Here is a 15,846-nt window from a genome sequence, read left to right on the forward strand (position 1 = left end):
AACTCTTATAAAATGTATTGATACTGCAGGTATGACACACCTTGCTATCATACCAGATAGTGCCCCAGACTTTCTGGAGGAGGAAGAAGTGACTACCACAAAAAATGAAATGGAAGCCAGGCTTCAACAGCTTACATACATAGCTAATACATGTAAGCTCTATGTGTCTCAATTAAGTATGCTTAATGATGATTTAGCAGAAATATTAGGAGTATTCAAGAGTATGTAGAAAAAAAATACTCAACAGCAAAGAGTGAGTGAACTTTGGCTGGATCTCCACAAGGGAAGAATCACAAGTTCCCGCTTTGGAGATGTTATGGCATCAGGACATCACCTAACAGCCTCATCAAGGAGTTGTTAAATGGGTCATCTTTGAACAAATATTTATATTACATAAAATAATTACCGAAATATATTTCTTAAAATTTTGCTACCTAAGATTTTTGAGTAAAGTCAAGTGTGTTGTGTTTATTATCCAAGATATTCACCTACATACAATGTATAAGCTTTTTGTGCATTAGAGCGCCGGATACACATGTAAACCTTAAAAACGTATACATGTACATATTACATCTTATGTAATATATAATGTAATTAGAACTGCTGTTTTTCTATTATCTATGAAATAATTGAAATCTCACAATCTAATTCAAACTTATGTAATGAAGAAAAATGGCATAATGTATGCTTTTATTACTTTGCACTTTTTCACTTTTTATTAATAATGGATTTAAAATTATTTCAAATACAAAACTACAGGTGCAGTACATTACCACCTTCTGTCCAATGGGGAATAGATATGGAGCAGAGAGTTAAGGTTGATGACATGGCAGTAATGGAATCATTTGGTACTCCCATACAGATAGAGGATACTGGCCTGTTTCTTCTCCAATCTGCTGCGTTTTTAGGAGCAAGTTGTGACGGCAAAGTTATCGACCCCTCCATGCCAAGTGAATGTCAAGAAGAAGTATTGGAGATTAAGTGTCCTTTCAGTATAAATGGACAAAAAAATCTGTGAAATGGAGGTTCTTGATATTTTAGAGAAATTTCCATCATTTTACATGAAAACAACTGAAGAAGGCCCAGAACTGGATAAGTCTCACAAATACTATGCACAAGTACAAGGAGAAATGGCAGTGACTGGATTGCCATGGTGTGACTTTGTAGTTTGGACCAGTGCAGGGAAAAACAACATCTGTTCTCAGAGGATTCAGTTTGATCCAGAATATGTTTTTAATATGCTTTCTAAGCTTCAAAACTTTTACTTTAAGTTTTTATGTAAAAATTAAAACTTCATACATCAGTGTTATGTTCACTGCAATGTCATTTATTGGCAGTTTTATACTACTGTATAAATGTACATGGAAAGTAGTGCAGCCATTGTGACATTGATCACCCATTTCCTATAAATGAAAAAATGTTAAGGCGTAAATGAATGACTTTTTTGGAAGTTATATGCACATCAAAGGCAAGCATCCTGCGAAGGTTTCATGGTGTAAAATATGATAACATTGCATGATTTATTTGTCAATATAATCACTGTGACTGTAAAAAAAATGGCATTCATGTTTTTATATAACATGATATGAAACAAAATCAGACAGTTGGCTCCCTTCCTCTCAATGATATTTGCTGACTATTTATACACATATTCTGCTCTCATCTTGGCCAGGATAGTGTGATTTACTAATTATGATTTATAATATACATGCAAATATTAAATGCCATGATTTGTTTATAAATATCAATATTTGAACTGTAAATCATTGAATTATTTATTTGTCACTATAATCACTAAGAAAATCCCATTCATGTTTTTCTACAACATGATGTAAATCAAAATCAGACAGTTGTCTCCCTTCCTCTCAATGACATGGGGCTGACTATATTTAAATGACTATCTTTTAATGGGGCGTAAAACACCAATTACCGAACTCAATGGCATATTTAGGATTCTACTATTTTATCTGCTGACAATATGAAAATTATTGATCTAATTGAAAGCAATGCCATTTTCAGTTCAAAACAACAGAAACATTATTTGCTGTCGGTAACAAGAGGAACATCAAAATTTGTAAGCCAGCAAGCAACCTGGAAGCACTTGGATGCAATTGGTGCAATAGAAAGTGGTAATACACCATCAAACAAATGAAAATTCTTGACTCTACCGATGCTTCTTTCAACGTGTATTCTTACTTGAGCGATTTCTTGGGTTTCAAACACTTCCTTAATTGTAAATTGATTACTTTTTCCTTTAAAAGGTGGTATGTTTAAAGTGCAAAGCCTTTCTTTGAGCAAATCTGCAATTGTAAACCCTTTGCCTGACATAACATTGTCCCCTGGTTCTAACAAATCAAGCAGTTCACTTTCAATAACAATTTGCCTCTCATAAATTCTCCCACCCCAAGCCTCTGATACAAATGAGATAACTCCGGAGGGAGTTATACCTATTAACAATTTTAGAATATTATGGTGCTTGTAATTTGAAAATGTTAAATTTTGATTGATTAAACTAGAAGATCTCTGAATGAAAATTTCAGTACAGTCTAAAATGATACGTACATTTTTAAAAGGCTTGAATACTGATGGAATTGTTTGTTTGACAAGTTCTTTAGATGGAAAAACATTAATCAGTTTCAATTCTTCATACAAAAGACATATCCAGGTCACAAACATATTAGAAAAAAGTGGTTTTAGAAATACAAAATCTGTCTGATATATCCTGAACAAATAGTCCAACTTTAAGTCTGATCATCACTGCAAGAAACTGATCAATTTAGAGGAACAGATGTCTTCATTGGTCGCTGCCTGTCTGTTGTTGCTGAGTTCTTTCCTCCCCAAAATGTCATTTTCTCTGCTTTTGGTAACAAATAACTGTAAAAAAGATAAAGGGCACAATTTTTAAAATTTATAACTTATACAGCCAAATAATGGAAAAATGAATGCAGAAAATGATATATATGATGTAAATTCACTATATGGAGATAAACCTAGCAGCCCATTTTTTAGTCTTACTAGTAATAAGATGCACATGCACATTTTGTAAATGGATATCGAAGATTGTCAGAACAATTTGAATTAAGATACTTGATGATGAGGGTAATTCACATAATAATTTTATTACCAGGTATGAAATACACGTATAGAAAATAAGACTATGGGAATTTAACTGAATGGTTACATGTTGCTAGTGGGGTAATATATCTATATGCTGTTTGTGGTTCTACAAATAAGCCTATTGTAGCAAACACTTACTTGAAAAGCCAGAAAAAGACAGTAAATGATGGCAGTCCTGTGTAGAATCTGGTAGCTTTATCATCATCTTTAATCTTATCGACGTCCCATCGCAACCGTTTCACTTCACTTCTTAAATGATGAATTTCTTCCCTCAGCTTTAAGTTCTCCTCCAGAAGGGGTCATCTTCACATTGTACACCTATTTACAGTTTACACCATAATAGTTAGTGGAGTTAATTAAGTGAATTAATAAAAATACAGAACAATTATACATGAACACACAAATTTAAGTTTAAATTATAAAAAAAAACTTTATGAAATGATTATCATTTGTTGAAAGAAATGAAAAATAAGACTTGACACATTTATTTATAGGTATAAGTAGACCATGGATTTCTGTAGTGTACACAAGTACAAATGTACTCAATGTATTACATATTCCTAAAACGAATGATCGTCCCTGTATTCATCACCAATACTATAAGAAGTGGTTTCCATACCTATGTTTTCAAACGTCTTGCTTTCATCAGTATTTTTTGCAACGCATCAGCCATGCAGTAACTGTGTATTGACACAGAAGCATTTAGCATATCTTCTACCATTTGCTCCTGTGCCACTGCAGCTTCCTTCAGATTCTGAAATAACAATAAACGTTAATTCTTAAAGTTTGTAACATGTCATAGTAACCTAGTATTGGAATAAGCCTATAGATACCTTGATCTCTGGTGGTTTTGCTTATCATTTTATCAAGTATAACTCTCCACTCTCTTTTACTATACAACCCTTATTAAACTAGACAAATTAATTACACTATAGCCTACCTTTTGGCGTGACCATGGGAGCATGTAAATACCATTAATATAATATTATTGATTTAGTTTCATCACTGTACGTCATATCCTATATTATTACTATTATGATATGTTGTACTGATGGTCGGTGGTTTTTCTCCGGGTACTCCGGCTTTTCTCCACCATCAAACCTGGCAAGTCCTATACATAACCCTGGCTTCGTGGTTTATTAAGAGTACACTGTTTTTTTTTTTTTTTTTTCTTTATGGCTCCATAACGTAAAAAAAAAACATTACAGTTAATCCTTAAATAAGGCTATAATAACGGTATATAGCTATAGAAAGAGGAGAAAACAGTGCAAATAGTGAAATCAGGACCTGTCATATAGATTGGTGGCATGGTCAACTTACTATTTACCTTTGATAGATCCCGGCGAGTGACACGTTCATGTTTTCTTTCATCTACTGTCTCCTTTTTGTAACGGAATACTGATGGCGAGTAGTCAATGTAATCCCGTTCATCTGAGTGCCACCTGTAATATGATTTATGGAAATGTTCAATTTTAGTCAATTTATTTTATAGACCGGCGCATATTATACTTGTAAGTATATATGGTGTATATTCATGAATACACTAGTAGCTATAGCCTTAGGCATCTGTCTCAGGCTATGTTGACCAGACAGATCATGTTGACCAAGCAGATGTACAATGAATGTGTTGCCCTGTGATTATCTGATAGGCTTATCGTGATTTATTACCTAAGTTTAATTTATGTGTATCGTGATTGTAAATACTTTGCAATGTATTATCATTAAATGATCATTGATGTATTCCCTATAAATCTGAGATTGTCAAGGTATATGGGGACACTCCCTCACTACTCTTACTGAGTGCTGGGTCACACTTAGCACAGGCGTCTGCTTCTGGTTTTGGAAAAACAAAATATCCTACACACATGTATAGTTAAGATAGTAGGGGTAGGATATTTTATTTTTGCAAAACAAGAAGCAGACGCCTGTGCACTTAGTGATTCGGAATAAAGTACTGAACATACAATTCTGCGTTTGACTTCTACAATACACATCAACTCAACATGACAGAGAATTAAAGAAAATGGTAATAAAGATTAACACACCCTGTGACAAAGTGCTCGGAACAGACGCACGAATTTACGGTTGGCTGCCAATTCTTTCTGTTAATTGACTTGATCCACGATCTTCTCTTGTGTTTACCTGCTGGAAACTTAAAAAAATGATATGTTTCTTTCTTTTCTTTTGCTTTGCCTAACACACTGCAACTTTTCACCATGTTGTTGACAACGTACCGGACGTTGTCAATGTAAACATTGCCACACCTAGGTCTCTATGCACATGCGCGGGTAACTGTCCCGCAGTTAAGCCGGAAGGGTCTATTTTTCACCTGGATATGATTAATATATCCATAAACGATTTCCCATATATACTTACATATTACTGTACTATTTACTGAACCATTAAATAAAAAAAAAAAACAAGATAGTTCAAATTCTAAAAACTTTGGTATACATTTAACATAACACCTCCGTGAAGAAAATTGTCTTCCTCCATCCACAACATTCCCTTTAAAAAGTGCTAGAAAGTAAGATTTCCATCGGTAAATGGAAAAAAAATTGGTGCACACGCTAGGACCTTTATTTTAACCGCCATAGTATTTAAAAAGTTATTTTGTTTTTCATTTGGCATATCTGATTGAAAACAACTAAATTGCAGACATGTTTACATTATTATGTGAGCCTAGTGACCAGTCATCATGTACCTATATTGAAAAATATTTACATTTGGCACTGCAGTTTCCCATTACCCCCATGTTAATCTTGGCTGCATCTATCAACGCATAGAATGCAGTCCAGATTTGGCGTAGTAATACATTGTACAGACTAAATGTTACATTGTATACAAAATGTAAACAAACAATATGGCCGCCGTAGTCCTGCAGACTTCTCCTTGGCTGTGAGAGACCTTGACAACAAGTAAAAACGGCCTCTAAAAAATTCCAAAATATTTTTTTAAAAAACAATTATTAAAACCTTAAATATATTTATGAAATCTTCAAAATAAAATGATAAGCTAAATATTATTAATAAATTTGTAAGTGGAATTTGTCGTCTGCTCAAAATGGACATGTCTTCAAGTGACTCGGAGTTCGAGAAGGAAAATCAGCTACCCGTGGGCAATTTTCACATCAATTTACCAGCAGATCTCTTAGCAGACCTCACTGCTAGCGATGAAGAACTTTTACTTAATATGGACTCAGAAGAAATTGAAAGTTTTGCAGAAGCAACGGCAAGTTCAGTCGCAAATCTCTTGAAGGATATATACCCCGATCTCACTCAAGCAGCGATAGAGGAACTACCAAGAGTAGAAACTCCTGTCGGACATACAAATCATAATGAAGAAAACCTAAAGGTAGAAGTAGGCCAACAAGACATTGAACCTAAACCGACAAAGAGGTTTAAGACTTCAACAGATGAAGAGGGTTGAAAACCTTTTCCAATCAAGACAGGCACCTTCTACTAAAAGCAATACAAGATGGGCAGTTAAAATGTTCCAAGGTGCGTAGATAAGTTGTCAAAATATGTTGATTAATTCACACCGTGTAAACCAACAACTAAGTTGTAATTGAAACGTATGAATTGATTTTTTTATAATACAATCAATTACATTCCGTTCCAATTTTACACGACGGATAATTATGTTCTGCTGTCAACTTGCTTCAAATTAAATATAGTCTAAAAAATAATACAATTTAATTCTAGGTCTTAATACAAGTTACTTGTCCTAAATTTACAGAGTGGAACAATGAAGTTAATGGATACGAGATGGATATGGAAACAGTAACACCGGAACAACTGGCAAATGCCTTATCAAAATTTTATGTAGAAACCAGACCGAAACCTACCAACAACTCCACCAACGACAAGGGACAGGACTTGGTTTACCATAGAAACAGTTTGATAAGTATTCGCTCTGGGATCAATAGATTCCTTGCGGATTTACACAGAAATATAGATATCACGAGAGATAAAGAATTCAAAACCGCGAACGGTGTACTGGACGGGATTATTGAAGCAGAGAACACGCAGTGGCCAATCTAAACCAACAAAACACAAGGAGATAATTGAGAAAGACGATTTAATTAAGATAAGCACCTTACCTGTTCAGGTGCTCCCACATGTCCCATAATCCTTCGTCACCATCGTTTGGTACAACCTCACGTCCATTTTGTGACGAGAGGGATGGAATTCCATCACCAGTTGAAAACTAATTCATTCTCGTTTGAAAACGACGAGAGCGGGGAGTATGTCACATTAAACGTTGAAACACAACAAAAAAATAACACCAGGGGGTTTTGAATTCCGATACCGGCCCCTCCGACAAGCGTATGTTACGCAACAGGCACACCTAGTTGTCCGGTTAAATGTTGAAACTGTTGTTGTGTAAAAAACAGACAAAAAAAGCAACTAACCTCTTCAATCAGTATAAAAAGAATGCCATTACTCGCTCCTTACTCCAACGAAAAATTTGGTTTACCGACAAAGGTCTGGCAAAGAGGACTTTCGCGAACTTTCTAGCCGACATATGTAAATCAGCGTCCGTTACAAAAATTTACACTCCGCACTGTTTGCGAGCTACTGCCATACAATTTCTCAATGACAAAGGGTATGAGGCGAGGCACATAATGTTCATGAGTTCACACAAGTCCGAAAGTTCACTTAGGTCGTATAATCGCACTGTATCAACAGGTCAGAAAAAGTTACTCAGTGCATCACTGTCGGCCATTACACATCCTAACTGTGAACAAACTGTTTCCAGATCCCCATCGAAACATGACTCCGGGAACAACGTGAACACAGATTCAGAATCGGCGCTCGTTGTAGCAAAGGAAACGTTCCTCTTACACAGAACATAAATCTTCAGTACAAACTTGGCTACACCAAATTTCTTCACCAACGCATCATTTTCTGGGTGCACCTTTAACTTCACCAAGTGATCGACTGTTGTGAATGAGTTGACACATGTGTCGCATCACGCTGTGTAACACTGTGCGTAGGGCTAACCGCGCTGACGTCACATTTAAACGTGTATTTACTTCGCTTCAACATATTAACCAAAAGACATTTATAACAAAGTTTGCATAATATTTCAAGTACACTTAATTAAAAAATTAAAAGTTAGTAATGGTTCACCTCGTGTTTATTTGTCTATTCACAAGCACTAATTTCTGTAGCCTCAAGGTTGGCTGTTCTTTTTACTGCAGTGATTGAAATATTTAGGCGGCAAATTTGAAATTAAAAAAAATCATTAATGACTTTAAATTAGGAAATTGTATAGGATGTAAATATAACAATTAAACGCTTGTTAGATTGTATCTATTGTCAATATAAATGCAATAATTATAGATAAAAAAACCATGGCGCCCTAACGGGCGCCATTTATTTATCTATATCATTTGAGATGCTTACGTTGTAATTATATTGACAATAGATACAAATCTAAATCTACGTTTAATTGTTAAATAGAAGTAAGTAATTGAATTTTTTCAAAATTATTAAAAATTCCCTGAAACTTTTGACCTCTAATGTATGGGACTCACTGATTCATCCCAAAATTTTTGATTTCATTTCAATACATGGTATGTATCTGGTGTCCCATATATGTATTTAGACTTGGAGTCCTTTAAATGACCAATATATCTCTATTTAAATTTACTGATAAGAATGGTCTAACATGAACTTTAAAGTAGAACACATTTATGCATCAAATTTGGTAATGTAAACATGAGCACTGTGACTACCTAGAACTGGGTTAGTAACATTCACATAGGCAGCATAAATTTATAAATTTATCAAAGTTTGCTATATTGTAATTTATTATAGAACTTAAATAATGTATGATTTGAAATATGTATTTATTTTATATAAATATATTACGAAACTGAGGTTGATGTTTTGATGATATAATGTATAATGTTGATCGAATCTGAAAAAAGACTAATTTCGCTACATCAAAACGTGTTGGAAAAAATACATTCTTTATATTTATACTTTACAAAAGAATATTTTGCAGAATCAATAATGTATCAAAATTAAATTTATCTCTGACAAATAAGTTCATATTTGCTGGCCTATCTTGCTAATTGAATATTGTTAAAGGAAACATGTAAACCTAAATAAACCATGTCAATTTGAGTAAAATTAATACATAATTAAGAACGTGTCAGATACCTCACTAAGTAATATATATTAGTTATTGTGCAAATGTGTAAAACTAAATAATTAGAATGGAAATTCCATCTTTCTGTATTTTGAAACCGGCCCGGTCAAATTTTGTAGACTGAGTGTGATAAAAATAGTAGTGTTGGATTTTAGTGACCTCCCCACAATGCACTGCAAAAATTAAATGAATGTAAACAAAATGGTGGGTCAAAAACGCGGATGAAGCGAACACAAACGAATTCCGAAAGAAAACAGAGTGCGCAAAGAGTCAGTAACCTGGGCGATTGGGAAAGTAGGCAAATATGAATGGATCGCTGAAATGCAAGAGAACAGGAGCAACTTCCCACTTTATACTTGCGTGATGTACATATGTTCAATGAGTCAAGATACCTCCCTTCGCGGTGCCTCGTCGAATGAAAAGTCTCGTTTCACTTTTTGACTTATCGTTATTACGTTTAATTCAAATTGTTTTATAACAAATTTTAACAAATATGACTTAAAATTCATTTGTCACCAATCATAAATAAGAATATAATCTTAAAATGTTGAAAACAAATATTCCTTGTCATGTCAGCAAGTTTTTGTTCATTATAGCCTCGCTTACGGCCAGCATTCGTTTTGTGTTCAAAAATAGAATATGACGGTCTATTTTTATCAGTTTTTGGGGTAGGTATTCCCCACGTTTTCCTGTCGTTTTAGATAACCAATCGTTGTAATAAAATATTCAATAAACATATAAAACCATATCTAAGCATACAGAACAACTTATCTACAGGTTCATGTCCCATTTAAAGTGGAAGTTAATTGGTAATGTTCTGTTTAAATCAAGTATTTAAATAAGTAGGACCTAGGACCTACCTGGGCCGTAGATTTGTTGAGTAACAGCAATTACTCAAAATTGCCCAAGTAAAAATAATGCCAATTTGTTTGGAAGACCACATCTTAAATTAAATTATATTACAAATCTATCTCAGTAATTTCTTAATCAATTTGTTGGAAAAAAAATGATTTCTTATTTTTAACTATACTGTATTTTATGAGTGCAATTTTTTTTTTTTATCACAACTTACTATTCTGTGACCTATATGATAAGTAATGAATTATGCTATATAGCATCTTACACTTGTTGTTTTCCTTTTCTAGTGATTCTGTGATGAAGTATAATTTTGTGATTTATGCACTTTGACTAACAAATGTATGTTAGTTGTTATTTTTACTTGGGAATCTCTTGAAATATAAAATGTGACTAATTTCAAGTATATTGCAGTAAAACAATTACTTTGAAAAATACCTTTTAAAACCATAAGTAAAAATCTCTCTAGATAAAAAAGTAAAGTATGTACAGTTTTTTTTACTCAAATATGTTAACTAAGTAAAGTTTCCAGTAAATAGTTAACTTGTTGTTTTATAAAGTAATTCAGACAACTTTAAGTAATCACTTAAGGGCATCATCTATTAATTACTGGTAATGCTTAATAAAACTTCAAGTAATGTATATTTTACTTGATACAAACAGTGTTTTCTTATTACTAAGTAATATGTTTTCTGAATGTAGTATAGACACGGTTGCTAATATGATTAAGTTCGATAATGAAATTAATGACATCAGTTCTCAATGGAAATGAAGCAATTGAAGTCTTTCAGCATATACGGTACATGAGTAAACTTTATCAAAAAAACATCCTGCAGTAATCGTTTGAGAATATTAAAGCAATGTGTGTTATCGGGCTACAAAAACGAATACCAAGATGGAATCGTTCAGAAATTGTCGAATGAAATAAAACAATAAATATTTTGGTAATTTAAACAAACAACAGATCGATTTGTTGCAAGACGATTTTACTATGACGGTTCAACCCACTCCATTAAAAAACTTATTTCACTAAGTAATTAAAAACATTAAAAGTAAATGAAGAAACTGATATTAAATAAAATCTGTTCAGTCTTTTGGATTCAAAAAATTTCATGTTGAGAATTATATATCGGGCAAATACTGTTGTAGATTTGTCAATGTGCTATTGAAGGGAATGGACTTTCGTTGTCTAATCAATAGTCTGTCAGTTCAGATCTACGTTACATCCTGTATAGCTGATTATTTATTTTTTTAATTTATTGAACTTTGCCAGAAGCCGTGTTTTGTCCGCCCGTCCGGCCTGGTCTGGGTTCTATTTCATATACGTTTTCATGTATGGCATGCTCGGTGTACCTAGGGGTCGCCTACCACAGTTAGGTCAATATTACCTGTATTTAACCTTTGACATCATTCTCAATAATGAGCATAGTCCTTTCAACAGCCAGGGTGAACATAACCAACACCGACCTTCTGAGATTACACTACAACTCTCTCACGAGGGCACCAAAGGAATTAAATAGTTCAGCAAGTTTGGAATGATGTTTCATATATACTGTAAAGGCCAATCTGTTGTGGATGTGTAATGGCAAGAATAATGAAGGAAATAGCATGGCTTTCGTCTAAAGAATCATCAATATTATATTTCACGTGATAGTACAAAGCGAACTGTAAAATACATTATATTTGATGTTTAAACTAGAAAAACATTTGTACCGCGAATCTAGCTTATGATGGACATTTAGGATATCGAGAATTTTTTCTCGTGATTGACTGGTATCTTTACAACATTTTATTGACGAGAACTTGAATTGAAGGTTTATAACTATGTAACAATAAACAATACATGCGAAAAACGGAGTCTGAGTTGTTTTATATACATCCACAAACTTGACGAAAGTTAAACAAAGATAAAACTTTATGGCAATACAATAAAATCATATCGGCGTTTACTAGAATTTGCGATTTCAATTCAAAAACTGCAAGGGTTACAACATTCGGTATACTGATCCATTAGTAAATACCCGATTTACTTGAGTTAACATTCATATATCGTAAAACACTTTTCCTAACTGCGATTAATAAATGTTTAATTATGAACAGAATTACACTGTGGATTTTATCGAGGTTAAAACAGCAAACGCATTATCATTACACACAATTGTTGTAATAAACGGCAGAATGAATATGTTTTCCCTTGCTTATGTAGAAATCAAGTTGGTTGTTGTTATATTAATGAATATGTCTTGCATTCATTTCTAACGAAACATATGAAGTGATTTCCAGTCTGTCTTCCTGTCTTCGTCCGTGAATATATATTATTTTTATATTTGAGCATTTTTATGCTGTATATGTATTACACATGTCTGGATACTATTCATCAACAAGTTACATCACGTATTTAATATTACAGTACGTACAACATAGTTATTTAATTTTACATATCAACGATTTGTAGGGGTTCCATTTTCAGGCATTTAGATATCCAGGACAGAGAGATATCTGTGTTACTTTTACGACGTCATTGTACCAGTAGAGAATCAATATTTTGTATAAAGTGATGTATTCCAACGATTTACTGACGAGGTGAATAAATTAACAAAGTCGATCTTTGATAGACATGGACCTTCAGCAAACCTATCAAAGTATATGGCGGGTGATTTCTTAAATGTCGAAATTGACAAAATGAATGGTTAAATATACCAAACCAGGATGGCCTGATAAAACGTTGAAATATGAAAAAGTATGTCATGACTGTTAGATGATCCCTGTTGATGATAAAATGCCTCCTAACGCATTCCTACAATGGGGAATTATCTCACTCATGATCAATGTTGATTGTCTGGTCTTCTAAAGTTCTTTCACAAATATATATCTAATGTGCTGGAAAAAAAAACTTGGTGTTACAGATATTGTGCCATCACACATTATGAGAACGGTTGTATCAATTCCGTTCTATGGAAAAGCAGTCATATCGTTGTAGAATGATACTCACAAATCCTTTTGTCCCATGCTTTGTTTGGACATTTCATTTAAAGCCTGGAGGTTGTTCAAACTATTTATATGAAAATAGAAAAATATGTTTAAATGAAAGTTTAATTATATTTCAACATATTTTTTTCCGACTTCTTATATGCGAGTTTATGCACAAGGATTCCTGAAAGTAAAATGTAAAAATAAACCCTGTCACCACAAGCCTCAATATGGGCAGTTCCATGACAATCGACCCAGGTAGCGAATTAATATCAGATCGAAGATTACAGAAGATACATCAATATGGACATTTGTATCATGTTTGGGGTTACACCCTACTCCAGAACTCCTAAGAATATTATGCAATTCTCTGTGTATTGGTTAAAAGTATATCAAATGACAAAAAAAAAAAAAAAAAATCACTTGCGTTGTGTTCCTCGCGTTCCTGTTCCGGTCTCGGAGACACCACCAGACGTGACTCAGCATTGGTTTACCATCAGGCCAGATAAAGCATCGAAAATGGATAATCACAAACATTCCTTACGTCGTGTTCCTCACGGTCCCGTTCCGAATTTGGAGACACTGGCAGACGTAACACAGCATTGGTTTACCATCGGGTCGTTAAATATGACAAAAATCAGATATTGCCTCGAAACTGGATAGTCAAAGGTATGTCGGGTATCTGCTACGAAATGTTCGGAGACATCAGTGGGGCACAGTCTCTCAATGCTATCTTTGAGCATTGTCAGAAATAATGCCAATGAGCGATTTGAACGTATGCAGTTTTCAACATTTAATATTTTGTTTGTTTGAACGCAGATTCGAGTGGAGAGGTTGATGGTTTCGACATATAGTTGAAAAGTTTGCTAGAGTACATAGTTTATGATATCTGATTGATCTATTTACCCTCTTATTGTATTTGATTGATCTATTTATCATCTTGTCTTAAGGCCCCACCATACTTGCGCTTTTAGTGCACCGTGGCGTATTTTAACAATGTATGAGGAAGTAAAGGTACGCTTTGATATAAAAACGTTATAATAAGTTGTGATACGCTGGATAAGATGTAATAATGTGGATATTACTAGATTCACTTGTGTAGGTTTCACAATAGCGTCCTACGCTGTCCTACGCTTCGATACGCTCATTTTAGGAGTTAGGTTAGTGACATAGTTAAGACCTAGTCACACTTGCGATATTTATGTTCATTGCATTCTTGACAGTTGGCTTTCCCATACGTCCGAGAGCAAATGTTGAACGATTTTCAATACGCTGGCGGAAATCTATGCAGACACATGAGTTCCTGGACTCAAAGATAAGGAACCGAAGTGTACATTAACGTAACAACAGTGTAGGGCAACCTAGATCAACGTCGAGTTCTGCGTGTCCTGTGTGTCAAAGTGTATTTCAGTGTATTTCTACCACTAATCGAACTCCTAAAATAAGCGTATCAATGCGTAGTATCAGAACATACATAAGCGTATATCTAGTTAGGAATACCCCACTCCATTGCACCTTATTTAGCGTGCTTAACTTGTCATACTGTATCATAGTGTACCAGACGTTCCTATAGAGACTATAGAATCAAACCTAAAATAGATTTCTTGAAATCCCCTTGTGGGCACAAGATTTCATAGTGAGGTGAATGTTTTGGAGGCTGCTGATTGGGTATTCAGGGCGCATCAGTTCCAAACGTTTAATATGTGGGTTTGGCAATTAAATTCCGATGTTAAATTATTTCAAGTCTGTTTCTGACAGGGGGAGGGGTAATCAATATTGGAATTAAAAAAAATATATTGGTCAAATTTTGGTGCGTAATTCAGCATAAGATGGCACTCCCAATATTAAGGTTTAACATGATTGTAGATCTTATTTTTTTATTCAGATGTATGTGATATGAAACATCATTATATGACCTTCTTCAAAATTAGTTACGTTTGGCCAGGCCTGAAATCTCCATTTAACCTGTACAGTGGCAAACGTTAACATTGTCGTCTATGGGAAATCATTTGGTTATGTAGTCTCTATAGGATGACAATCGGATATGACGTTTTCATCATTCATCGTCCCTGGACACCATTTTCACTGAACCCAATCTGCATATTTTTTGACTGGAAATCGAATGTTGATGGTATTTTGCATGTACTAATACATAGTTGATAGTTATATTTAATACGGGGTCATTTCTGTCTCAATAACAACACTGTTATTTGGGGAATTCTGGTAGTAAAAAAGTTCACTTTTTTACATACGCATGTTGTTAATAAAGCTAAGCAGATGTACCGATATCCTAGAAAGTGATTATAAACAGAAGATATATTTTGTAACGATTATGACAACGAGGCTTGGACAATCTGACATAGGGGCTAGGGGCCCTTGCAAAGGGGGTGGTTTAAAGAAGTCTGCTGACTTAGAAAGAATGTGTATTTCAATGATATTAAGTAAACTTCTCTGAATCCCGCGTGATACACTGTGCTTAGGAGTTATGCAAACCAAAATTTAGGCTTTAGGGCATTATCTCTTCCCTGTATTTATCTATTTCTCATAATTACTATAATTATATTTTATGTGTATCTAACATATCTTATGTATATATTAATGAAATGGATAATGCTTGTTTTTGTAAGATATCCAGTATATACTTCTTTTTTAATCTTAATTGTTTAAAACCGGCCAGGAATGGGTTATACGTCCAGGCTGTAGGTCGGTGGTTTTCATTGAGGGGTACTCTGGGTTCCCACA

The 15,846-nt window shown here is 34.1% G+C and overlaps 2 pseudogenes; one reads left to right on the top strand and one right to left on the bottom strand.

Moving 5' to 3' along the window:
- Positions 1-1,306: 1,306 nt before the first annotated feature.
- Positions 1,307-5,872, bottom strand: LOC138329836 (uncharacterized; annotated as a pseudogene).
- Positions 5,873-6,546: 674 nt separating this feature from the next.
- LOC138329837 (uncharacterized) lies at positions 6,547-7,975 on the top strand (annotated as a pseudogene).
- Positions 7,976-15,846: the final 7,871 nt, after the last annotated feature.

The sequence above is a fragment of the Argopecten irradians genome, chromosome 8 (genome assembly GCF_041381155.1).
Source record: "Argopecten irradians isolate NY chromosome 8, Ai_NY, whole genome shotgun sequence".
NCBI classification, from domain to species: Eukaryota; Metazoa; Mollusca; class Bivalvia; order Pectinida; family Pectinidae; genus Argopecten; species Argopecten irradians.